The sequence below is a fragment of the Schistocerca serialis genome, chromosome 6 (assembly GCF_023864345.2).
Source record: "Schistocerca serialis cubense isolate TAMUIC-IGC-003099 chromosome 6, iqSchSeri2.2, whole genome shotgun sequence".
NCBI classification, from domain to species: domain Eukaryota; kingdom Metazoa; phylum Arthropoda; class Insecta; order Orthoptera; family Acrididae; genus Schistocerca; species Schistocerca serialis.
This window is the reverse complement of record NC_064643.1, coordinates 492,296,645-492,323,618: the sequence shown is the minus strand read 5'-3', so window position 1 is coordinate 492,323,618 and position 26,974 is coordinate 492,296,645. Positions and strand designations below refer to the sequence as shown.

General features: G+C 44.6%; 1 protein-coding gene and 1 pseudogene across 1 annotated transcript in view; both read left to right on the top strand.

The window, feature by feature from the left end:
- LOC126484950 (uncharacterized protein KIAA1522-like) overlaps nt 1–26,974 on the top strand; it is a 488,837-nt gene that overhangs the window by 263,486 nt on the left and 198,377 nt on the right. The window lies entirely within an intron of this gene.
- On the top strand, nt 3,261–3,378 carry LOC126485186 (5S ribosomal RNA; annotated as a pseudogene).

Here is a 26,974-nt window from a genome sequence, read left to right as displayed (position 1 = left end):
CAGTCATAATGGATCAAGGTGTATTTAAAAGAGTGCGTGATTAACTGCTAAGAATGGCTGAAGGAAATGACAGGACCACATACAGCACTGCCCGTAGTGATACTTCCACGTAACAGACAGATGGGAGTGAGAGGACGCATTGACCCATATCTCATTAGGTACTGGTTTCTGGACATTATTATTATAGGAACATATATCAGCTTTGAATAAACCATAGCTACCTCGTGTATGGATATGTGACACTTTCTTTTAAACTCTACGTATTCATCTGTTTCCACACGACTATAACGTCTACATCAACGACGATAGGAATGGTAGCTAACTTCAGCTTGCCTATGGGGCTACAAAGATTTTCATTTACAGACGAGTCATACGATTTTACTAGGATATAATTGAGCCACTTTTTACAATTACTTTTAGGATCATTATTTTTATTTACCCTCCACAAATGTTCTATATGCTGTCACCTGATGCACGACAAACATAACGACGATAATCAAACTTGTCCCTTACGTTCGTGACCATGTTTGGAGAATCTGCATTCTCTTCTGTTGCTATGCGACGTCACAGTTCACTCGAAGTTGTTGGAAGAGAAGGCTCATCGACAAGAGTCTTACAAAACTCGTCATAAAAAGGCACATACTGTGATATAGAGCGACCTTGGATGCCTATGTTTCAATGCAAACTCCGTGCGCTTCTTAAGCAGCAAGATGCGCAGTGGCGCACTCTCGACGAAAATAATAGAGCTCGTTTGTAACTGAACTGCACCTGTTGAAGACGAAACCGGAAATGGTCTTTTGTTGCGGTGTTATCGGCGTCTTGACTCGACTCTCGTTCGACAAAGAAGGAGCTAGTTGCTCAGGAAGACTCCTATCGTCAAACACGAGAACTGCCGGCTAACAAATACCACCACGGTAAACGTCTAGTTTCAGTGCGTAAGTTGGTAATTTCCAAGAACGCTTGCAAGCGATGTATATCGTACGCTTGACTGTCTTGGAGCAAGATATCGATTTTTTTTCAGCAATCGGAACTACTACAACAAAAGACTAACGATGTGGATTTCGGTTATGGCGTTGCCAGCGACATAAACAATAAATGAAAATTGTCCAGATACGACATTAAATGTAATTTCACTTACCTTACTCGGTGATATCTTCGTCCTGGACAATTCCGCATAATACTTATGCTGCCGGTAGGAGTCCTTTCTTTTGATGCCGCGGCACACTTTAGCAGTATCTCTTAAGAAAATTGGCAAAGTCCCGCAGGGAGGTTTTATACCACGTAACCGCAAATTGTGTAAGTAGATGTTTAAAAATATGCAGTTCATATCGGCCTCCCGGTCGTCCTTCTCTTTTGATGGGTGATTTCAAAGATTTCCTAATTGCTTCATCTTCTGTGTGTGCACAGATGGATCATCAGAAAACAAGAATTCGACAGAATGGTTTGGAGACTCTTGGTGAAATCCCTCTTCCTTCAAAGAGTTGTAAGAGTTCCATCCAGCTGTAACGACTTTGGTGCCGGGCAAGATGAAGTTTTTAATAAGAGGCACTAAAGTTTGCTTTGTCCTAGAATTCACTTTCACAGTGAAACATTTTCTTGCGTCTCTTTCTATATCTCCCCATACCAAAACCTATTCAGTTCCGTTCTTGAGATGTCGTCCTTTCCCGTATTTTCGAGTTACACCACCTCTCATTAGTTACAATTACGTAACACACTAATCGATAAAAAACCGTAATGCTCGCAAAGAGTATTAATCGACAGTCCAGTTTCGGATGCTGTGTTTTCCAGTACATCTCTGCTCCAGCAAGAAATCAAGATAATGCTCTGCTGCATTGTCATTTTATACTTCTCAAACCACGTGTTTTTCCTTATACTTGTCGTTTTCGGACATTTGCTACAATACAATTCTAATGGAAACTCACAATCGCTACTATTTGAACCAAGTTTGGCACAGTTCTCACCATAAGAATCCACGCAATTTCTGGTGTCGTGATTCCGCAGAAAATGGCACTCCCAGCAGAAGTCTAAACAGTTTTCAACGGTACTCAACTTACGTGTAGGAATCAAATCACGTCACGTGAGACTAACGCTATTGGAAACTGTAGCTGCTTCAGTCGTCCCTACGAGACTCCTGAAAATAAATATACTTTTACACTTATTATGTGTCAATGCTGTTACCCGAAGCGAGATTCTTTGTCGCTGATTATGTTTCATCGCTGCAAGCAAAATCGATATCTTGCTCCGCGACAGTCGCTCGCTCGATATCGCTTGCAAGCGTTCTTGGAAATTACCCGTTAGTTAAAAATTCAACCCAAGTCTCTGTCCTTATTCGCGTGGAAGAAATAGTGTTTTGAAATAGGATGAATCTTTCTCAAACGCACTACACATAGGAAAGAATAACATACACTGTTATTTGTAAGCACCTCTGGGGTTCTATGTGTCGATTGCACGAGAACTGCAAGACATATAAAAAAAACGGCACATGTCAGTGGTCAGAGCATCTCGCCAAGTTTAGATTCGTAACAGACCCCTTGCGTAGCTGTACTACAGGGCAGATGTGTCAGTACGTGTAGACAAAATACCCTCCCCGTAATGTCACATCCAGTTAATTCTCCCTGCAGATAGGCAACCCAGTGAACGGATTTTGAAAGGACACTGTTTTCACGCATTCGAGGCTATTTGTATTAGCGACGTCAATGAATTCCACATAAGTACTGACGTTTACTGCATCACAACCAGTGCCAACGTGAGTTAAGAATTTGGAGAGGTACTCTATCCACAGAAGTATGTCTGTGTTGTGCATATTTTGTAGTTTTTCCCCAGTTATGTTCTGAAACCCCACAGAATGACCCTGAGTTATCCGACACTAATCCTCTCTGTGAAGCCGGCCGGGGGGCCGAGCGGTTCTAGGCGCTTCAGTCTGGAACCGCGCGACCGCTACGGTCGCAGGTTCGTATCCTGCCTCGGGCATGGATGTGTGTGATGTCCTTAGCTTATTTAGGTTTAAGTAGTTGTAAGTTCTAGGGCACTGATGACCACAGCAGTTAAGTCCCATAGTGCTCAGAGCCTCTCCGTGAGGGAGGATGGCCCTCCTATAGCGTCTGCCTCTGGTGTTCTGGAGAGCACTTCCGTAACGATCTCGTAATTAATGGAAAGCGCCTTTCTTCTTTGAATCTTCTCTAGCTCGAACTTTAAGTCCACGTCGTAAGGTGTCAACTTGAAGAACGGCTCTCGAAAATCTGTCAAACTATCACTTTATGGCAAACGTCCTTACCGCAGTGGTAACACCGGTTCCCGTCAGATCACCGAAGTTAAGCGCTGTCAGGCTGGGCTAGTACTTGAACGGGTGACCATCCGGTGTGCCGAGCGCTGTTGTCAATCGGGGTACACTCAGTCCTTGTGAGGCAAACTGAGGACCTACTTGACTGATACGTAGCGGCTCCGGTCACGGAAATTGACATACGGCCGGGAGAGCGGTTTGCTGACCAAATGCCCCTCCATATCCGTATTCACTGACCCCTGTGGGCTGAGGATGACATAGCGGCCGGTTGGTACCGTTGGGCCATCATGGCTTGTTCGCGGGGGAGTTCAGTATTTTTTATCACTTTCATTTGAATAGGTCATTTTCTTCGACTCCTATTTCTTGTGATCATTCCACTTTAGGTCGCTCCAGGCTCTCAATCTCTCAAATTTCACGGTTGTTGGTGTCTGCAAAAGGTTTACCACCAGTAGAATAAGAGAGCAGTAAGTTGTCTTTCTGGTTATTAAGACGAATTACGTAACAATGATGTTCGCTGAACGTCACTGCCAGTCCCAACACCAACGGTATTCCTGCATTTCAGTACCGTTTTGCCGGCCGATGTGGCCGTGCGGTTCTAGGCGCTTCAGTCTGGAACCACGTGACCGCTACGGTCGCAGGTTCGAATCCTGCCTCGGGCATGGATGTGTATGATGTCCTTAGGTTAGTTAGGTTTAAGTAGTTCTAAGTTCTAGGGGACTGATGACCACAGATGTTAAGTCCCATAGGGCTCAGAGCGATTTGAACCATTTGAACTACCGTTTTCTGCCTAGCGACATTCTTATATATGGGAGCATCAGCCGAGAACAACTTGACAGACTTCAAACGTTATTCGGGAGGACATTTATACCGGGTTGCTTCACAATTCCTGTTATAGGCTTCCTGGGGTCGTAACGAGGTCTTACCAGACGAATTTTAATATACTCTTAGTGGGACATCCATAGCAGTTGCTTGTTCATGGTCAGTAAACTCCGGTGCTTTCGTAATTTCAGATTTCTTTTATTTATATAATGTCACGCACTTTACCCGGATTTCAGGAGACTAATCCCACCTTCAGCTGCTATTGTAACAATTAATGAAACTAAGTAGGATTGTAAACAAAACAAATTAACATTAGAAGCTCCATTAAGGCTGTAATCCACCAGTAGAATATGCCTTAATTGCGTACAACAAAACCGTACAACTCACGCAGAAAAATTAACAAATTTATCCAGTAGTATGAGAAATCCTGCGCGAGGGATTCATGGAAAATCTGGGTACAACCTATAAAACTTGAGATAAGCAGGGTCAGCCCGAAGAGCCAGGAATGCACTGCAGTTCGATAGTTGGCATTTTGGTTATTTGTAACGGCATTTACGCCCTGAAGTTGACTTCCTCAAGTCTGTGCCATATCTCGGGAGGTTCATAGTAGGACGTCAGGTACTATTTTTCGTTGCATTTTTACCGATTTAGTCCTGATGTTTTTCTTTTTTTCAGGATGACCCTGTTTACGCCGAGTTTTACCGCCGACTTTCCATTTTCCGCGCCTCACTCGCACAGGCTTTCTCATACTACTGGACAAATTTTGTAGGAGGACGAAAATGGTATGTGGTATCATAATTACAAAGGGGCTTAAGGATGGCGCCTTTGCCTTAGTGTGAATATTGTAGAGCAGGATATTTGAAAGTGATTCGGCCTCCGAATCATTTTGTATTCAAACGGTACATTTCCAGATAGAGGTTCCTAATCAGATACCCTCTACAGCCCCTAGAAGCCCATATAAAGAATTGTGAAACTCCCTGCATATACTGTGAACAACTCCCGTTCCATACTGCCAAAGTTATTACACGGCGCAAAAAAAGCAAAAGTGATGGTCTCCAATTGCAACGTATAAGAGTGAACCCCTTTTTCGACACCCTTTAGGTGGGGTTGCCTGCCATCGGACGCTAAAGCAGCAGCAAGGCAGCACTCAGCTGAAGGGGTGTCGAAGTCTGTGACAGATACCCTTCTAATGTGCTCAACAAAGGTGTATGGGTGGCACCTGAGAATGTTGCCGAACCGGGGGGTCTTAGAGGGACCCATTGCCATTTTATTGACGTGCGTGTCAATGTTGCAACCCTGCGTGATCATGCCACAGGAGGGTGCGAAACAGGAGGGCTGGAAAAGCATAAACAACATTTGTGCTTCGGATCACGTACAAATTTCGTCGAACAGTTTTGAACGCTCCCTAGTGGTTCCACGATGTATATCAGAATAAAAATTGGGGTGAGATTACGTCCAATGCGGTTATAGCTCCACCGTGTCGTTAGAGTAGGGCTAAATGGTTTGGGGGCTGTCAGAGGAGTCGAACGTTTCCAAGAACGACGTCTAGTTATTCATCACACGGTGAACTGTCGTTCTCGACGGGGAAAGTGTGAATCAACGTCCTAAGGGAAAGGGTGGTTTCATTGTCGCCGTTTAAGCTACATACTGAGGGCTTTTCCTGTCATTTGTGATTGCTGATGTGGCTGAAATGTTTTCGTCGTCCACCCATAAGAAAATCGCATGATTTCAGCTCCTAGTGTCGCGGTTATGACCTCCATCGTGGAGGCGTCAAGAGAAGGGGTGGAATCTGGGTAAGAGGGGGTGTGGCGACCTTCGAATCGTGAGATACGTCCACGATGGCAATGGGCAAAATTTTGGTGAAATTTGGTGAAGGGTGACATCATTAACACACCTTACACCTCACATTAACTTCTTAGCTGTGGTCCTTTTTTCACATGTGTCGACATCATGCTGTTCAAATTCAAGTGGTTCAAATGGCTCTAAGCACAATGGGACATAACATCTGAGGTCATCAGTCCCCTAGACATAGAACTACTTAAACCTAACTAACCTAAGGACATCACACACATCCATGCCCGAGGCAGGATTCGAACCTGCGACCGTAGCAGCAGCGCGCTTCCAGACTGAAGCGCCTACAACCGCTCGGCCACAGCGGAGGGCTCATCATACTGTTCGAAGCGTCGCTGTGCCCGAGGGTGACGTCGGAGGGCGCCACGTTTCTGTATCATTAGAGGAAGGTTGTAGACGCCTTTGAGCTACTTTTCATTTCTGATACTCTGCAATGGGAGACTATTACGGGTTTTCGAAAAGATTATACTTTTTTGTGTAGTGTATTACAGCTGGCGATTTCTTCCCTTTAGGAACGATGCATTAGTTTCTATCCATCGGGAAGTCTCTAAACCAGTTACACAGCTGGGATGATATTCCGAAAGTTCCTATCTTGATGAGATAAGTAGAAGGCAGCAATTTAGTGTCGTACACTGAACTGCTGTTTTTTTTTTTTTTTTTTTTTTTTACGAAGAATATGGACGTCGATTCGAGGATGTAACCTAAGCTCCCACAATGAATACTACACTCTGCTACGAAAAAAGCGTTCTTCTGTAACTTTTTAGCAGATTAAAGCTCTACGCAGGAGCGGAATTCGAACCTGGAACCTTGCCTTTCGGCGGGCAATGCTCTAACTCATTGAGCTATCCTGAAGTAAGGTTGTCAGTGCGGGTCGTGGGTGTGGCTTGAATAACCTGTTTGTACTGATATCGCGTGTTTTAATAGCAAAGAAGAAAGCTGAATCGCTAATTAACCCTATCGCGGGACGTGGGGGGATATACTTCCCCCTAAATGTATCTCATTACAGCTCCTGGCATCTAGTGGCAGTTGGCTGCACCAGCTTTAATTTCTGTTTGTTGTGAAATTTAACCTTCAGGACTGCGGGAAGTATATATCCCACCAAACAACGGTGTTTTAAAGGTTCTTGGGAAGTATGGTTGCTACCAAAGTAGTTTCTGGAAGGGGCTTGTGAAGTATACTTACCACAAAGTTAATCTGTCATTTGTGGTCCTTGGGAAGCATACATACTACCAACTTAGGCGTATCCCAAAGCTTTTGGGAATACGTCCTACCATCTCTATCTATGCCTGACATCTTTTGGTAGTACACTGCACCAGGTGTACGAAAACTGCTACAACATCAGTTTCTGTTTGTCGTGAGATCAATTGTTATCGGATCACATTGTATCGCCTCTGCGTATACATTATTGTAACCTAGTTTCTAGGACTCTTTTTCACGTTGCACTAAGTAAACTAACATTGGTAAAAAAAATATTTTTTAAAAATTAAGTAAGAAAACATAAAATGAAACAGAAAACGCTGTTCATTATTTTTTATGTGTAATGGCAACGGACAGCACCTCACAAAACGGAAGTTGGAAATCCATTTACCATCATAGTTTTAATACTTCATAATGGTGCCGTGGTGATATATTTACCACCATTGTTTTTGGTCGTAAATCACAAAAATAAAATTATCAAAAAATAAATATAGTCAGTTGATCACAATTCTAATAGGATAGCAAAAAGTTATCTTCGCCGAGCCGCTACAAAAAATGCGCCAGCGAAAAGATTAGATCGAAACAATGTTTTGATCGCTATGTTGTTTATACTTCACAATAGAGCTGATTGTGATGTCGTGTTTTAAGGGTCCTCTGCAAATTTATGAACAGCGATTAACAAGGTTTTTGGTTTATTTATTAGGGTTAGAAGCCGTTAAAAACTTTACGTCACAAGACAGTTTTGTGGGGCACTACTAAAACAATACTTTATATAATTTACATAATGAACTGAAAGATCTTCGTCCAGAACTGAGCAACAGCAACTGCGCCGCCTTCAGCCTTCATCAGCTTTTCATTATTGCGTAACTCAGAACAGCATGGACAGTGGTACAGTGATACATTGTCTGTTCTCCTCCGCATTCCTGATGTGTCGATACTCTTGAAAGTTCCCATTTGACTAGGCTGCCCCTGGGTTTACCGACATCTGATCTTAGCCTGTCCAGTGAGCTCCATGTTGACCAGTCGACAGCACCCGCAAACGGTAGACACTCAGCAGGTTTCATCCACGTTTGAAGCTGGTCGCATATAGCTGCTTACAGCTGTTCTCTAGCCACTCGTGGAGACGACGTGAAATGAAATGATCGTATGGTACTGACAAGGGAACCTCTACATCGCACCCCCCTCAGACTTAGTTATAAGCTGGAACAGTGGATAGGCCTTGATAAACTGAACACAGATCAATCGAGAAAACAGGAAGAAGTTGTGTGGAACTATGAAAAAAATAAGCAAAATATACAAACTGAGTAGTCCATGCGCAACATAGGCCACATCAGGGATAGTGTGACCTCAGGAGCGTCGTGGTCGCGTGGTTAGCATGAGCAGCTGCGGAATGAGAGGTCCTTGGTTCAAGTCTTCCGTCGAGTGAAGAGTCTATTTTTTTATTTTCAGACTATCATCACCACACGTACTGTTTATCAACAAATGTAGGAAATAATCATAGAAATGTTCAACAATCGTTCGATCCCTTAATGAACTTTCCGATTCCTTACAGTTCGGAAAATATTCATTGACCTTGTTATTGAAGTCGCGAGCTATATTTGCTGGATTCATATTGCCCACGGAATACATTTCACGTATTTAATGCACTCTCGTCCAAAGTAGTGAACAGTCAACTGCCAGCACGGGAGCCTCGTTAGCAGGAATACTCTCTCTTCCGTGCGCTGTAGTCGACAGACGTCGTGTGTTTCGATGTTTAGGTGTAGCGTCCCCATACTACGGCGCAGTTACCTCCCATCGGACGGACGGACAGATAATAATTGTCTGAAGATAAAATTTAACCTTTTCACTATAGGGAAGACTTGAACCAAGGACCTCTCGTTCCGCAGCTGCTTACGCTAACCACACGACCACGGCGCTCTTGAGCTCATACTACCCTTGATGTTGCGTATCTTGCGCATGGGCTACTCAGTTTGTATATTTTGCTTATATTTGTCATAGTTCCACACAACTTCTTCCTGTTTTCTCGATTGATCTGTGTTCAGTTTTTCAAGGCCTATCCACTGTGCCAATTTATAACTAAATCTGGGGGGGGGGGGGGGGGGAGTAGTTCCCACGTGAGGAAATTCGGACCCCGAGTTGCAGGTTTTTTCAGTCGACGCCGCCATGGGCGACTTCGGCGTCGATGATGATGAAATGATGATGAGGACAACACAACACCCAGCCCCGAGCGGAGTAAATTTCCGACCCTGCCGGGAATCGAACCCGGGCCCGCCGCACGGCACTCAGACTCCTGACCACTCAGCTTAGGCGGCGATCATATAGTTAGTGCTAACGCCGAATTAACGAAACTACTTATGGATTTCAACTGAGATATTGGTGGTTGATGGCCTTTGAACATCTGAAGCTACTTTACGACGTATATTTACGTAATTTACGTTTCACAAAACAAGGGATGAGTAACGACACAGAAAACCGTAAGCGGGTGATAATTCGGAATTATAACACCATTATGGCGTGACACGCGTAATGCCGATGTTCCCCGAGGCCGCGGTTGCGATACATTGTAGCCAGCCACCTGCCGGAGACCGCGCTCTCAGCATTCGACAGCGGCAGTCGGTGATCCCGAAAACGCCGCAGCGGTTCTCATTACGCATTCCCGCGGTAAGCATTGCAGTAATCGCATTACCCGCTAGGCGGCAGTCATGAATTAAGACCGGCGACCCCGCTAATGCTAAAGCAACAAGCGGCCGGGCAGTCCTCTTTTTCTGGTTGCCGGCGCAGCACTCTTCTGAGAAGCGTGGCGAATGTTTGACGAACGGAAGCCGAGCGCACGGGGCCAGGCTCCAGATTCGCTTTGTCATTTGTCAGGCAGGGAATTAAATTACCGGGGCCTCTTAGTGTCCATTACGGGCACGCTCTATATTGAGATAATCCGGCTCACGGCGATTTAATGAGGACATCGCTCCAGAGGGCGCCGTTGGAATAAGCGGAGCCCAGAAGCTCCCTCGGGAGGGAGGTATGGCGGCAGTGAGGAGGATGACGCAGTGAAGGAGGACGAGGAGGAGAGAGGATGAAAGGTGAAAAAGCGAATTGCCACCTTTCCCGCGCAAAGCGAAACACTCTGGGGTACTTCCTACTGGGTGAAGCGTTTGGAGCACTCCACTGTTCCCGCGACAACACTGCAATTAGCCGCCGTGGCACACAGTAGATGGTACCAAAACAAGACCATAATAAACAAAGTCATTCACTGACTACAGCTGAACCTCGCTGATCCGTCCTCTACGGGAGTAGGAGCATGGCCGGAACGCGAAAGATCGTATTACCAGAGAAACACTTTTATTGACCCATTACACAACTTTAAATTTTCAACTGGAAACACTATCTGAAACATTGTTCCTTGTTATAATAGAAACAAAACGAAAAGAAAACGGCAACTGATTAAAAAATCTTCCACGAATGTGTAATGTATAGTAGTTAGTGGCTGTGCTATGATATACGTCGGTATCGTATAGAGTTACCGTGAGTAAAAGTTTAACGTCCGTACATATCTTATTACAATATTGCATTGACACACAAGTGATTTGCACTTAACTGTCAGAAACATGAGAAATCACACGGTAAAAAATGTTCTGTCCTTAAGCAGAACTAAAAAAAATATTTTTCTTTTTAGCAGACGACTACTTTCATTTTGCCGCGATGTTCCGGCATTTCCTAATCCACAAAATGTCTAGTGGGCTACACGGAGAGCTTGGTTCAATGTACTGAAGAGCTATACGAAATGCATTTTTAGCATCAGTGTGTGATACTCGAGCCGTAGGTTCATTGTATTCGTTGTCGTTCTCATCGTTTGTTCGGGTTAGAGTGACTATGATTCGATCGTCAGTTAATACTGCTTCCGTTCCACAGTCAACGTCAGCTGTTCCGATCCACTCACTCACGCCACTGGGCTCAATATATGGTTGTAAAGACAGGGTCACATGTTTACGTTTAGTTGGTGTCATAATTTAGTTTTACACAATTTAATATGTAAAAAGAACATTGTCACTCATTTATAAAACAAATGCGTGCACAGTAACTGATCGATCCATAGCATCTAGCAACGGTCGACTGCCTACTGATCCATTTCACTGACGATTAAGTCGCCGACATGTACAGACCTGACTGTAGAAGCGGCGCGTGTACGTAAATAAACATCAGAAATGGGATGGTCGGACTGAGCGGGGAGTAAGACCATCTGAGGTCGGGTAAGTGACGTTCTACTGTACATCGAAATCGGTACACATATGAAGAAGTCTTTCAGAGGTTGTTACTAGTCACAAAGTTTGTTGACTTACTTAAATTATTTAATGAAGCAATTGTTTCGAGATACAAACCTCCTCTCCAGGCTGCAGTGGAAATACAGAAATATGTAATTAAAACTTATAATAGATATTTAAGTTGTTTTTTCCGGGCTTGGCATGTGCTGTGTTTATCTTGAAGAGAAACAGAAGGATAGTCTAACATGAAGGAAGATTAACTTCTTTTGTTGATCTAATGTTAACGTAAACGTGTTTTAGATTATCTCATTTTATTCATATAAAATACTATCATCTTCTGGGATATATTACCCAGGGCAGCTGCTTTATGGCTCGTGCACTGTCGAATTCTTTAATTGCTTGACGGAAGCAGATCCCCAAACTAAAAAAAAAAGTAGTTGTCACCTCGAAAACTGAGGGAGAACCGCCCAACCCCAAAAAGTTATCGACCTATTACACTCCTATGCTGTGGCTTCTTGGATCTTGTTAATCACTGTTCATAAGTTTGCAGAGAATCCTTAAAACACGACATCGCTGCTGTGCGGTACAAACAACATGGCGGTCAAAACAAAGTTTGTTTGTGTTTAACTATCGATTTTTCGACCATTGTGTTATTCACGTGCACGTCTCTGATATTGGTTGACGAAGTACACTATAGTCAGACAGACTGTGATAATGTTAAAAATGACAGTATAAAATTATTTTCATGGATTACAAAGATCATAGATTCAAGAACTGACGGAAATAGAGGTAACTAAAGTTACAACGAAAAGACAGTTACTTCACATGAACCAAGTCAGTGATAATCTAAAAAGGTTTTATGTGAACAGCAGATCAGCAAATGAAATGAGAGTTCCCCCAAATCAGGCTGCCCTCTCTCTTCGTAGGATGACCACAACATGTGCCCAAACTGGAAAGAACAACTTACGCTTCTACGTGAACTTCTTAAAAATGTTTTTCTATTGCCATTGTATTCTGAAGATGAGGCTTCTTTAAGTCAGTAAATTTCGCGACACGTAGCTGTCCATGAAAATCCTTCTCATTTTGTTAAAACAGTTACGGGCGATTAACCGTCAATATGACTTTAATCTGAAGTATACAGAGTCAACCCGAATGTCTCCGACAGCATTTCGAAGGGTTTTTAGGGAGATTTTTTGAATATTTTGGTGTAAGGGATCCATAGTCTCAGGTAGTTGGTTACAGTGAAATTTCATTTCGTTTCATTTTTTTACTCCTCGTTTATCTTTGTATCTGTGCTCAATGAAAACATCTGCAAACCTGTGTAAAAGTCAATGATCAGCGTTGTGTGTCTTGTCTGAAAACAAGCTTGTTCCCTTCACTCACGGTATTTGCTGCTGACAACAGTATCGCTCACTTTACTTATCGACCTCAATGCTTCTTTCAAGCACTTCTCGGTGCTGCCTCGGATGTGTTTCTCCGGTATTGTTAGTTGTACATTAACAGTGATGCACTGAGTTTGAGTAGGTTCACCAGTGAAGAGCTGGCCGAAATGTAACTCGTGCAAAGGTTCGATGGATCTACTGAACGAGCCGTACAACCGAGATGTTCCCTCAGCGACAGCAGCCACATCATAGTTTCATTTGAGAATTGTTATACTGCATTGTGTTTTGTGTTTCACGTATATTTCATTGTTCATTAATCTCATTTTCACTCTCGTGAAATCATTATCACAGAAATAAAGCTAAATGGGTTAAAAACGTAACAAATTACGATGTCACTATTTGTCCGTGACGAACCACCGGATATCACGGTCCCCTCTATACAAATACTCGGAAAGTATTCCTGAACAGCTTCCGAAGTTTTGTCGTTGTAGTTGAGATTCATCCTTTAGACTGAACAGTTATGACCGATATCAGTCACATGTGATGAATGGACTTTACTTCGTTATACCATAAACTGTTTCACGCATTTCTTTCTCCACTAATTTCCCATCCTGGTACGTGGATGGCCCTTGGCCAATATATCCCACCTCTTGCAGCTTCACCCTTTCCATCGATGCAACACATGAACATGTATCTACATGCACTTCGCATCCTCTCCTGCACAATTTTAACATACCATTAATCCGAGGAATCTTCATCACCGTCTATTCCTCTTACCAGACTCGTTTATTCCAATTTACCACATCGTGCCTATCCTTCCACTTTTTCCTTTTGTCTGACGTCCACAACCATTGCCTCCCTCCTTCCTTCTTACGTATACCACAGGTTGTAAGCCATTCTACCATAAACTTTTGGGCATTACACTATCCGCAGCGTCTCTGCCTCCTAACTCTATCAGTATTCCACGTATTACACTGACACAAAACCACTCATCTTTTCCTTTACCAATATTCCCCTCTCGGATCCTCCCTACTCAGTCAAGTGCATATCTTCCCTTTTTCTCTCCTATGTTCTGTGGTAACAGCCATCGTTTTTTATGTATATCATGTACATTTTAACAATTTTGTAACACACGTAAATATTTCGCCTTCTTTGAGTGTTTAATGACTGTCTTTATACTTTAAAATCGTGAAATGCGTCTGCCGAGTTTTAGGAGGGACATCTGGTATAGTTAACGCGTTGACGCACTGCTTTTGGGATTCATCGAGACGAACCTGAGGCTTAACGATGATGGCTGGTGAGTCGGCCACTCTGGATATGATTTTTAGGTGGTTTCCTACATCCAACCAGATAAATACCGGGCTGGTATCCACGTTCAGCCTTGGATACATATTATACAGACATTAGGAAAACGTTCTCACACTTGAACGTAGATTTGCTCCAGCTGCACACAGAAAGGCTTCGTAGATTCCATACCTGGGGGAGTGGCGGCATCAGGAAGGGAATTCTGCCACCCATTGTCATTAACTCCTTCAACACAGATAATGATGGTGACAACGTATAAGGAACTTAATGATGTGGAAGCTCCTAGTGACAGCTGTTTATTCGCCATCGAAATTTTAACAGCAACCCGTACTTAATGAATAACGTCTCTACTACAGTGTCTGCTAAAAGGGTTTGATGAGCACCGCCATAACTATCTCGCGCTTATTAGACGATCCCCTAACGAAAAGAGCCGCTCTTTTTTGAGTCTTCAACCTTTTATAAATTATGTTCGGTATGGGTCTCAGATTGACGAACAACATACCGTGGAAGTAGTGTTTTCTAAGCTACATCTTCCGAGGGTGAGTCGCGTATGTATAAGGAGCAATCAAAAAGAAACGACCCGGAAGCTGTAAATTTAAAGCCGCTGAAGGGACTATAATTTCCTGAGGAAGAAGTTGTGATGAGGCCCCAAACTCGACTTTAGAGGGGCATAGGCGCACACATACGGTAAGACAGAGCAAGCACATGGCTACGTCAACTGTCCATTGCACCCAGTCGTGCTTCAAAAAACAAAAGTGCAAAGGGATGTAGTGCGTTGCCTTAAAGCAGAAGGAACGCAGGGAACGGAAAGTCAGCGAAGAATGGCACAAGTATACGGAGAGCACTGAATGTCCTTTGTAGTTCCGACGCTCGATTCCATTTCTGGGGCTATCGCAGCCACCGAAACTCGCCGATCTTCTATAATGAGAACACCCACCTGCTGTACAATGGTACTGATAATGCGGTGTGGTGTACCAGGTCGTGCGTCACCGAACAACGACATTCGTCCTTCCTTCAGTCGCTTGTCGAAGGCCTTGACCCTTGAAACGGACATGTTGTCCTCCTCGCACACTTGTACCATCCTTCAATGAATTGCCGTTCCCCGTACCCTTTTCGCTATCAGGAAACGCACTACACCTGTTTGCTCTTCTTCTGAAACCTCTGTTTCAAAACGACTGAGTCTGATGAAGTTCGATTTGCGGGGCGCTCAATTGCGCGGCCATCACCACCCGTACAAAGTCCCAGTTTTTACGCAGTCCAATTTTTTCAGAATCGAATCAAGCCACTGTCACGAATGACGATGATGATGATGAAATGATGAGTACAGCGCAAACATCCAGTTTCCGGCCCCAGAAAAATCCCCAACCCGGCAGGGAATCGAATCCGGGACCCCCTGATCCAGAGACAGCAACGCTAGCCATTAGACCACGACCTGCGGACAACACGACCGAGTGCAGTGGATCGTCGATGCGTGAACGTGCTCGTTCTGTCGTCACGTGAGTGTGCCTCTGTCTCGTTTCTTTCTGATTGACCCTTAGAGTTGTTCCACTTTAGGTTGCTCTCATGAGTTAGTGATGTTACGACCCACCGACCTCAGGGGTCGTAATGCGCCATAATGACTGATAGATGTGGTTTATGAGAGACGGGAGTGCCGAGGTACACAGACAAGTTTGGCACTGACTTTTATTCCGCCGATGCAGGGTGTATACGTGTATCCACGCAAACGCCAGCGCCGGAATTTGCTGCTGTGGCACCCCGTCGCTTCGTTCTCGTGAAGTAACGCGTAGCAGCAATGTGCATCGGCTCGGCAGCGAGTGTTGGTCGAGCCGGAAACTGCGCGCCTGCCCTCCGGGGCGCAGCTGGGTATTCCCCCACAAGCTTCTCGTGGTCACCATGTACAGTGAAGAAGGGTAACAGCCAGCAACAGTCGTAGTAAATCCTCAGTAACTCCATTCGTCCTTCCAGGGTGGCTCGGTCGGTGATTGAGGACAGTGTTGGACCCGAGGGCCGGGAAATCGCGCCTCTGCTCCGCCCCCTTGAAGTCCATTGGACGACGACAACCAGAGGGTGGAGGCTGGCCGCCACCATGATCCCCGCACCTGTGCAGAGCCAAGTTTCGGACCCGCCTCGCCATGGCTGAGACGCGTCCATAGTTTGGTGGTTGTATCAGTAGGCCGGTTGGTCACCGGGATTCGTCAACATACGGTCGTCGTGGTTAGCCTGCAACTTAAACAATTGTCATTCATCCTGGTTCCAGAGCAGACAGAATGGCGACACTACTGCCGGCCTTGAGTTTCTGGGTTCCCTTATTTAACCTCCTTTTCTTATGCCTCTGACGTAGTTCGTCTTGAGAAGAAAAGTGGATGTTCCTTAATAATTACAACGTCAGCTTCTTCCAGCCCACTTCGGCCTCTACACACAATTGCTAGGCGCTGTTGTGTCTGCAACATACAGGATTGTCATAGAACGTCAGTGCCCCGTGTTGCACCTGATTACTCCACACCTGTCTCCACATTTGTTTATAGTGCCCGCCAGACCGTGTTTCCTCGTCTGTGGATGGTATTGTGAACTTTCCTCTCAGAACCGTTTGCCTAACAACATCATTGCGTGCACCCCTTACCCGATGTGTCCATCGGTCCCTTAACTTCTACCTTCTGGCGACAGCTGCCCAATATTTACAAGAATTTCCCAAATCCATGCTTATACTTACTCATGGCGTATCATCGCTAGATGTTTTATGCTTGTTACTATTTCTTCTAATTTATCACCAATGGTGCAATCGAACATTTATGGGTTTCTAAAAATCACGTATTAAATGCATGTGTGCCAGTGTAAAGAGCAGTGCCTCATCTTTGGCGAACAGCCTCGAAACAGTAGTAAACTCCACAGTGGACACATCACAGGCCGTATTACCGACGGCTATAAAGACGTGCTTGCTCATTCAGAACTTTGCAACAATTAAAAGAGTCATTTCCAGCCATTAGTTCCTGCAGTCGAAATACTCAGTTTGGAATCTGCTAACATCTGTGTAATTTTGGCTCTGTAACTTCGAGACATCCCATATTATCGTTTCATCCAGCGTCTGTATAGACAAAGGAAAAGTTCGGCACTGTGAACTGTGAAGCAAGTTAATTTCGCGCCTCCTACGTGCATTTTAGAGTGCGCCACTCAGCCACGGACAAACAGCCTGACAGAGTGTAAACGCCGGCAGCGGCGGCGCCGCCTTGCATCAGTAATTTGCTCTGCGGCGGCCGACGTGTCGCAGAGCGTCGTCTTCCGCCTGACGAAAGCCCGCGTCACCGCGCGGAATTAATTAGGCCGCAGACAGCCCGTAGTCACGGCGTTTTGCGGCTCGCGGAGACGAGCGAGGAGAGAAAGAGCAGATGTCGCGACGCCGAGAGGGAAAGCAGATGCAGTTTCAGCAGCCCTGCCACTTGCCGGGCGTGCCGGGGCACTCCTCGTCTCCAGGCGCACTCACTGTCTACCCAATCTGCTGCGTCCTTCGTACTGTCGGTCGTCACTGTCTACCTACAGAGTTCAGTATCTGACCCAGTGAAAAGTAGAAGATAATACACTTCTGGCCATTAAAATTGTTACACCACGAAGATGACATGCTACAGACGCGAAATTTAACCAACAGGAAGAAGACGCTGCGATATGCAAATGATTAGCTTTTCGGAGCAATCACACAAGGTTGGCGCCGGTGGCGACACCTACAACGTGCTGACATGAGGAAAGTTTCCAACCGATTTCTCATACACGAACAGCAGTTAACCGGCGTTGCCTGGTGAAACGTTGTTGTCATGCCTCGTGTAAGGAGGAGAAATGCGTACTATCAAGTTTCCGACTTTGATAAAGGTCGGATTGTAGCCTATCGCGATTGCGGTTTATCGTATCGCGACATTGCTGCTCGCGTTGGTCGAGATCCAATGACTGTTAGCAGAATATGGAATCGGTGGGTTGAGGATGGTAATACGGAACGCCGTGCTGGATCCCAGCGGCTTCGTATCTCTAGCAGTCGAGATGACAGGCATCTTATCCGCATAGCTGTAACGGATCGTGCAGCCAAGTTTCGATCTCTGAGTCAACAGATGGGGACGTTTGCAAAACAACAACCATCTGCACGAACAGTTCGACGACGTTTGCAGCAGCATGGACTATCAGCTCGAAGACCATGGCTGCGGATACCCTTGGCGCTGCTTCACAGGCAGGAGCGCCTGCGATCGTATACTCAACGACGAACCTGGGTGCAAGAATGGCAAAACGTCATTTTTTCTGATTATTCCAGGTTCTGTTTACAGCATCACGATGGTCACATCCGTGTTTGGCGACATTGAGGTGAACTCACATTGGAAGCGTGTATTCGTCATCGCCATACTGGCGTATCACCCGGCATGATGGTATGGGGTGCCATTGGTTACACATCTCTGTCACCTCTTGTTCTCATTGACGGCACTTCGAATAGTGGACGTTACATTTCAGATGTTTTACGACTCGTGCTCTAACCTTCATTCGATCCCTGCGAAACCCTACATTTCAGCAGGATAATGCACGACCCGCATGTTGCGGTTCCTGTACGGGCCTTTCTGGATACAGAAAATGTTCGACTGCTGCCCTGGCCTGCACATTCTCCAGATCTCTCACCAATTCAAAAAGGTCTGGTCAGTGGTGGCCGAGCAACTGGCTCGTCACAATACGCCAATCACTACTCTTGATAAACTGTGGTATCGTGTTGAAGCTGCATAGCCAGCTGTATCTGTAAATGCCATCCAAGCTCTGTTTGACTCAATGCCCAGGCGTATTAAGGCCGATATTACGGCCAGAGGTGGTTGTTCTGGGTACTGATTTCTCAGGATCTATGCACCCAAATTGCGTGAAAATGTAATCACATGTCAGTTCTAGTATAACATATTTGTCCAATGAATACCCGTTTATCATCTGCATTTCTTCTTGGTGTAGCAATTTTAATGACCAGTAGTGCAATTAAAACAACGGTCTATGAGAGAAATACGCTCGTACAGAGAAAAGAAAACGACGCACCACGAAACAGGTTCGCCAATAGATCACAAATTGATATCAATACAGCTGTAGACAGATAGTGCAAAACTGTTAATTTTGGCAGACGATTGGATGAATGTCTGACGCTGTAGCACAATTTCACTGCGAAGCTGGCGGGGATAGTAACCAGGTGATATGCCAACACCAGTGTATGAAGTGTTTGCGAATTTCATTTCATATACTAAATTCGAGAATAACTGTGCCTCGCAGACTGGCCCTTGCACAAGATATATGTCAGCATTTGAGAGAGGACGTGTAGTTGGGCTCATAGAAGCAAGCAGGAATAATCAGCGAATCTTTCGAAATTTGAATAGGAGCGATGTTGGCGGGAATGGCTAAACCATGGCCGAATACAGCATCAAGAAGGAAGCGGTCGACCTAGAGAGACGGTAGAACGTGAAGACCCTACAACTGTCAGGGAGGTAGCCAGAGCATCGGATTCATTCAATAAAATTTTTTTGGGTTTATGAGTACTGGCGCGCCTCGACCGGCGCTAGAAAGCAGGGAAACAACGCCACGTCATAGCTGCCTCCTGGTTTTCCATTCGCCAATTTCCAGCAATTACAAGCAGTAATGCAAACACCAATCAAAACGTTGGGTATCCACCAATGAAAACAAATAATAAAAAAAACAATAAAGACTTCTAACATCTTTCCCCTTCATCCTTAACAGCCCATCAGAATTACATAACAGCCGTCTTCAGGGTGTTTTTGTTTAATGCTGAATGAGAAAACTTTATTTCTTATACAGGGTGGTCCATTGAATGTGACCGGGCCAAATATCTCACGAAATGAGCGTCAAACGAAAAAAACTACAAAGAGCGAAAAAACTACAAAGAACGAAACTTGTATAACTTGAAGGGGGAAACCAGATGGCGCTGTGGTTGGCCCGCTAGATGGTAGTGCCATAGGTCAAAGTATATCAACTGCGGTTTTTTTTAATAGGAACCACCATTTTTATTAAATATTCGTGTAGTACGTAAAGAAATATGAATGTTTTAGTTGGACCACTTTTTTCGCTTTGTGATAGATGGCGCTGTAATAGTCACAAACACATGGCTCACAATTTTAGACGAACAGTTGGTAACAGGTAGGTTTTTTAAATTGAAATACAGAACGTAGGTACGTTTGAACATTTTATTTCGGTTGTTCCAATGTGATACATGTACCTTTGTGAACTTATCATTTCTGAGAACACATGCTGTTACAGCGTGATTACCTGTAAATACCACATTAATGCAATAAATGATCAAAATGATGTCCGTCAACCTCAATGCATTTGGCAATACGTGTAACAACATTCCTCTTAACAGCGAGTAGTTCGCCTTCCGTAATGTTCGTAAATGCATTGACAAAGTGATGAAGCATGTTGTCAGGCTTTGTCGGTGGATCACGATAGCAAATATCCTTCAACTATCCCCTCAGAAAGATATCCGGGGACGTGAGATCCGGTGAACGTGCGGACCATGGTATGGTGGTTCGACGACCAATCCACCTGTCATGAAATATGCTATTCAATACCGCTACAACCGCACGCGAGCTATGTGCCGGACATCCATCATGATGGAAGTACATCGCCATTCTGTCATGCAGTGAAACATCTTGTAGTAACATCGGTAGAACATTACGTAGGAAATCAGCATAAATTGCACCAATTAGATTGCCATCGATAAATTGGCTGCCAATTATCCTTCCTCCCATAATGCCGCACCATACATTAACCCGCCAGGGTCGCTGATGTTCCACTTGTCGCAGCCATCGTGGATTTTCCGTTGCCCAATAGTGCATATTATGCTGGTTTACGTTACCGCTGTTGGTGAATGACGCTTCGTCGCTAAATAGAACGCGTGCAAAAATTCTGTAATCGTCCCGTAATTTCTCTTGTGCCCGGTGGCAGAACTATATACGACGTTCACAGTCGTCGCCATGCAATTCCTGGTGCATAGAAATATGGTACGGGTGCAATCGATTCTCAACACCGACGTTTTTGCGGATTAGCCGCGACAGCAGCTAAAACACCTACTTGGGCATCATCATTTGTTGCAGGTCGTGGTTGACGTTTCACATGTGGCTGAACACTTCCTACTACCTTAAATAACGTAACTATCCGGCGAACGGTCCGTACACTTGGATGATGTCGTCCAGGATACCGAGCAGCATACATAGCACACGCCCGTTGGGCGTTTTGATCACAATAGCCAGGCATCAACACGATATTGACCTTTTCCGCAGTTGGTGAACGGTCCATTTTAACACGGGTAATGTATCACGAAACAAATACCGTCCGCACTGGCGGAATGTTACGTGATGTTGTGTGATGTCCTTAGGTTAGTTAGGTTTAAGTAGTTCTAAGTTCTAGGGGACTGATGACCATAGATGTTCAGTCCCATAGTGCTCAGAGTCATTTGAACCATTTTGTTACGTGATACCACGTACTTATACGTTTGTGACTATTACAGCGCCATCTGTCTATATCAAAGCGAAAAAAGTGGTCCAACTAAATAAAACATTCATATTTCTTTACGTACTACACGAATGAGAAAAAATGGTGGTTCCTATTTAAAAAAACGCAGTTGGCAGTTGATATCCGTTTGACCTATGGCAGCGCCATCTAGTGGGCCAACCATAGCGCCATCGGGTTTCCCCCTTCAAGGTGGACGAGTTTCTTTGCAGTTTTTTCATTTGATGCTTATTTCGTGAGATATTTGACCCGGTCACTATCAATGGACCACCCTGTATAAGAAACAAAGTTTTCTCATTCAGCAGTAAAGAAAAACACCCTGAAGAATGTCGCTTGTAACAGGGACCGAAACGTCGATTCCAATGCGGTCACAAACCCAGAAAAAAATTGTTGTATGTGACAATGGCCGCGGAAGCCTACGTTTGTATTTCACCGGATTCATTATTATCATCGATTCGAAGTGCAATTGGTGTTCCAGCAACACGAGGACCATTAATAGGTGGCTTACAGAAAGGGGGCTGAGCTCGCGGCGTCTCTAGCGCCCAGTACGACTGACCTCTGTACACCAATAAGCAGTTTGCAGTGGTATCGGGCACATTCAGCCTGGAATCTCTTTGACTGGAGTAGATTTCTCTTCAGTGATGAGACCCGCTTCGAACTGAGGCGCGACGACCAGCGAAGACACGTCTGGAGATGCCCCAGACAGTCGTGGGCTGTCACCCTGACTGTCGTTTGGTATACGGCCCAACATCCAGGAGTTATATGGTCTGAGGGACCATTTCATTTCACAGCAGGACCCCTTTGATTGTCATCCGCAGCATCCTTGCAGCACAGTGGCGCGTCGACGATATTCTATGCCCCGCTTTTTGCACTTAAGGGCAAATCATCCTGGGCTCACATTTCTGCAAGACAGTGCCTGCCCGCACACGGCAAGTGTTTCTACTGTTTGCCTTCGTGCCCTGTAAACCCTACCTTGGCCAGCAAAGTCGCCTCATCCCTCCCCAATGGAGAACGTTTGGAGCATTATGGGCAAGGTCCTCCAGCAAGCTCCCTGGTGTTCATAAGATTTCAGTCCAGTTATACCTACCGATTTGTAGACCATCGCTCCCAAGAATTCCAGAATACGGTATTACGAGGGTGAGTCAAATAAAAACCTTAAATATTTTTTAAAACATTATTTATTGTGCAGAAGTGGTGCAGAGCTGTATGATTTTTCAACATAATGCAAGTCCTCCAGCAGTTACAAAGTGCATAAATTCCTTTAGAAAAAAATTATGTTGGTAGTCCGCGCAACCACTCACGCACCGCGTGGCGTACTTCTTCATCAGAACAGAACTTTTTTCCTCCCAGTGCGTCTTTCAGTGGTCCAAACATATGGAAATCACTTTAGGAAATGTCTGGTAAGTATGGTGGATGAGGAAGACTCAAAATGCAGGTCTGTGATTGTCGCAACTGTTGTACGGGCAGTGTGGGGCCTTGCATTGTCATGTTGCAAAAGGACACCTGCTGACAGAAATCCACGTGGCTTTGTTTGATTGCAGGCCGCAAATGATTTTTCAGGAGATCTGTGTATGATGCACTGGTGACACTGGTCCCTCTAGGCGTGTAATGCTCCAAATTGATGCCTTTTTCGTCCCAAAAGAGAGTCAGCATAACCTTCCCTGCTGATGGTTCTGTTCGAAACTTCTTTGGTTTTGCTGATGAAGAATGGCACCATTCCTTGCTCGCTCTCTTCGTTTCCGGTTGGTGGAAGTGAACCCAGGTTTCGTCCCCAGTATCGATTCTTGCAAGGAAGCTATCACCTTCTCGTTCAAAGTGCCGAAGAAGTTCTTCATAAGCATCAACACGTCATTCTCTCATTTCAGGAGTCAGCTAGCGTGGCATCCATCTTGCAGACACTTTGTGAAACTGGAGCACATCATCCACAATGTGGTGTGGTGACCCATGACTAATCTGTAAACATGCTGCAATGTCATTCAGTGTTACGCGGTGGTTTTCCTTCACTATGGCTTCAACTGCTGCAATGTTCTGTGGAGTCACAACTCGTTGTGCATGGCCTGGACGAGGAGCATCTTCCACTGAAGTCACACAATTTGCGAACTTCCTACTCCATTCGTAGACTTGCTGCCGTGAGAAACAAGCATCGCCGAACTGAACCTTCATTCGTGGATGAATTTCAATAGGTTTCAGACCTTCACTACGCAAAAACCGAATAACAGAGCGCTGTTCTTCCCTAGTGCAAGTCGCAAGTGGGGCGGCCATCTTTATACTCATACTGCGAGGGTATGTGTGCATCTGGACAATGCTGCCACCTACAGGCCATTCTGCACGCTGTTTGTAGCACTCTTACCGACTTACAGGATAACGGAGCGAAATTTCGATTTGTTATTACAAATTTAAGGTTTTCATTTGACTCACCCTCGTAGTTGGTGTGATTTCGCTCACCTCTATCAACGGGTAACCGCCGAGGACGCCTGCGTGTTACCTTCAGCAAACATCTCGAATTGCCTGAACTCCCGTTACCCTACGACGATAGGAGCAGGGATAGAGTAGTTTGCCAGGATGGTTGCTGCAGCGTCGCCCGCATGCGTCAGCGAGTCGCGCTATCACCTGCCCCAAAAGCCACCTGCCGCCTCCATCCAGTGACACACGCACTGGGAGTTACTTTTACCGACCGGATTCCGCGTTTGGGGTCTGGAATAAACAATACGAGTACTCACCTAAAGCGGCGCAGGGAGCCGGGCGCTGCAAACAGCTTGAATTTTTCCAGGGCAATTAGAAGGCGCAAACATGGAGACATGTGACGTATTTGAACAAATAATATTTCAGGTGCCACAGTTCCCCCATTCCCCAAAGTTTCTATGTGGAATAGCGTATTATCCTGATGAAAAATACGGGGTGCGACTAAAATGATCTTACAGTTATTAGTTAATAATACTTCACTGAATAATTCTGCGAATGACGGTGTTTACTTTAGCCAAAACTTCCGGACTGAAAGGCCTTGGTCTATTAATAAAAGTAGTTGCTAACGATTCATCCCCCAGCTGCGAGCGTGACTTTCACAAGTCTAACAGGTAACTTCGGTAACTTCATCGAAAGATAATAGGGCCCTAATTTATAGGTGCATTATGAGCTATATAGAGGGCACAACCACTCGTCGTGATTGCCTCTGGCCGGTGACCACGCTCAATTAATACTCATCGGTCGTTTGTCTCTTGCTGCAAAATCGGCATCAATATTTTAATAAATTCAATTCCTCCTTCCGTTCCGTTAAAATTGTTACAGTGTTTACGAATTTCTATTGCCTCTCTATACATGAGCGCATGATAACGCGTTGTCTCGATTAAAACGCTAATTTTACACTACATTGTATGTACCGCTACCGTCGACTAATCACTTTGACCAAAGCGACGGTTTCTCTTACGATCTTCTAAGCGAGTGTTAATTCTTCTTTTTCTGGTTCCAGTGTTACCGTACACTTCGTCACAAATGCACAGAACTTTATACACAGCAGCTATCGTGTTCATACAACATATTGGGGTACATAAGCCATTTAAAAATGATAAGAAATAAGGCTATAAACAAAGTCTTAGGATTTGGAAAATACGTCATCTAAGTGGTGTCAACTTTTCGCTACGCTCTCGTCAAGTCTGCTGTCAGAAACAAACCCGAAGTACTTAGTATGACAGAAATTTCTTGGCGAATGATTGTTGTACGTTCGTTCAGTGTATATGGCTTGTTTACGTACTCCCTCGAAGTGGGATATTATTTTTATGCAATATTCTGCCAAGTGGCAGGTACGTGCCTTCGTAAGGAGTATTTCTATCCCAAATGTACCCTGTCTTCAGCTTCTTCCTTTAGTCCGCTGTATCTCCTTCCATCTTTTATGCTATCCAGATGCTAAATTCTTCTTCTTCCTCGTCCTGTTGTTTCTTTTATCGTCCCTTCGATGACTTCGTGTATGCGCCCCCTGATGCTGTTGGTCTTTCTCTGAAGAACTGTATTCAGAACAGTTTTCTTCCTTCCTACTCTTCTCAGTAAATCGGCGTTTGTCACCCGATCTGTCCATTTCATCTACTCTATTCTTCATTTTCCTCATGATCCAGTCTCTGCTCCGTACAGTGCAATGCTCCAGGTGTAGCATTTCACCAGTTTCGTCCGTAATTCCAATACCGAGCGAGGTGGCGCAGTGGCTAGCACACTGGACTCGCATTCGGGAGGACGACGGTTCAATCCCGCGTCCTGCTATTCTGATTTAGGTTTTCCGTGATTTCCCTAAATGAAGAAGTGAGTAGACTCCCCACAAATCTTCACTTACTATGAAGTTCCGTTAGAGACGAAACGGCCAAAAACAAAGAATATGATAACTACGATATCCAGGTCTATCTGTTTCAAAGAAACGCAAAACGACTAATTCGGACATCCACATAATGAAAATTATTACTTACATCAAGTTTATATTTGCATGACAAACAAATAATATCACTGATTTCATCACCAGCTTAGTGACAAGCTGAATAATTTCTACCTTGGGCTCATATCTGGGTAGCCGCTGTCTGTCTGCGTCATAAGAACTTAAAGAGAAAGAAAATAAAAGAAAAACTACAGTTGCAATAGACCAGATAAAATTCTCAGTGCTACCGTAAAATACGTGTAAATGAAGCAATAATGAAGCTACTTTCTCTAGTAGTTCTTTCATTTTTAGAAACAAACGATTTGTACAGCTGTAGCGGATTTTATGATTGACAATAAATAACAGTTATGAATGTCACGTGAAGAGAAACGTGGTTTTTTTTTGTGCCTGTTCATCCTGCAATTACTTCTTGAGCGTGGTCCTTTAGAAATTCACTTAATGCGATAGCTTCTTTGTTTAATCAGTTTTCCAGTTTGAAGAAACATTAATAGACGCTTTTGTAAGAAAAACAAGAACATACTGAGAGTGAAAGACGCTTTCGTCGCACAGTATTACGTGGTCCTTTTATGAGAAAGTCACAGCTGGATGTAGACAGACCCACGTGGCGAAACCATGCGCTACTACCCTTCGGCCCCTCAACTTGGGTCGGAGTTTAATGGCACTTTGTGAAGTTCCGCCTTCTTCAGCCACCGCGGGAGCGGTAAACTCGCTTAATTAAGCACGATCAACTCAAAAATTTAGCTCCATTAATATGAACATACTTCGTTTCAATTGGTTATTGATTGAGATTAATACTGCGTTTACTTCCCACTGTAATCTGGACTCACAATGTGTAATAATGTAATGTACTTGAATTTGCCGTATCGTGGTGGATCATAACTAAATATCAAATTTATTTTCACAGCCGAAAACAAAGTTTACAGCTTTCACCAGTTTGGACGTTTGTCATTTT